Raw genomic sequence first — 795 nt, forward strand, 5'->3', positions numbered from 1 at the left:
TCATTTCTTAATCTTTGTCCATACTCAACCAGGCTACCAGCAATCTAGAGACACATATGGATGGAAAAGATACCAAGGGAAGCCCTCCTTTCCTTCCACGATTACTGTCCTTCACTGCAAAAGAAACCCTTTTTAAATGTGCCTGGAAAGTGGCACCTGCTGTTTTTTATGTAGGTAAAGGCCAGTGGTATGCTACAAATGTTTAATAATTGACCATCCAAACAAAAACAAAACAAAAAGAGGCCCTCATCTGTAGCATTTGCCAATTTCCATGGTGTAAATACTCTCACTCTTGCCAATATCAAGCTGCCAACATTACTTTACTGAACATGGAATTAGAAAGATATAAAGCCAATGACTCTCACAAGTTAGTATGAGCCAGCCGCAGTTCATCTTGATAAACCCTACAATTTTATCGCCAGGCAAAATTAAAACTGTATATTCAGAAAAGATTTACACCTGTTTGATCAACCGTCTCATCATCACGTCCCTTTACTACCAAAGTAAGTTGACCTGCCATTGCTCTTTAACAGTTGATAGTTTTTCTTTAATGCAAGGTATTTAGCAGAAACCGCCACATAAATTAAGCCCTTGTCCTACAGATAGCTTTTACAAATAGCTTTCCTTGATCCCTATTGAATTATTGCCCTGGACCAGAGAAATACAATGCCCTTCCCAACAGTTTAATGCATTTAGTAACCCTCTAGAAAGAGAAAATAACAAAACGAAACATTGTAATTCTACATGTTGAAATTAAAATGACTCAAAACTTTTTTTTTTTTTTTTTTTTTTTTT

Source organism: Rhinopithecus bieti, unplaced genomic scaffold (genome assembly GCF_001698545.2).
Source record: "Rhinopithecus bieti isolate Rb0 unplaced genomic scaffold, ASM169854v2 scaffold_2453, whole genome shotgun sequence".
Lineage (NCBI taxonomy): Eukaryota > Metazoa > Chordata > Mammalia > Primates > Cercopithecidae > Rhinopithecus > Rhinopithecus bieti.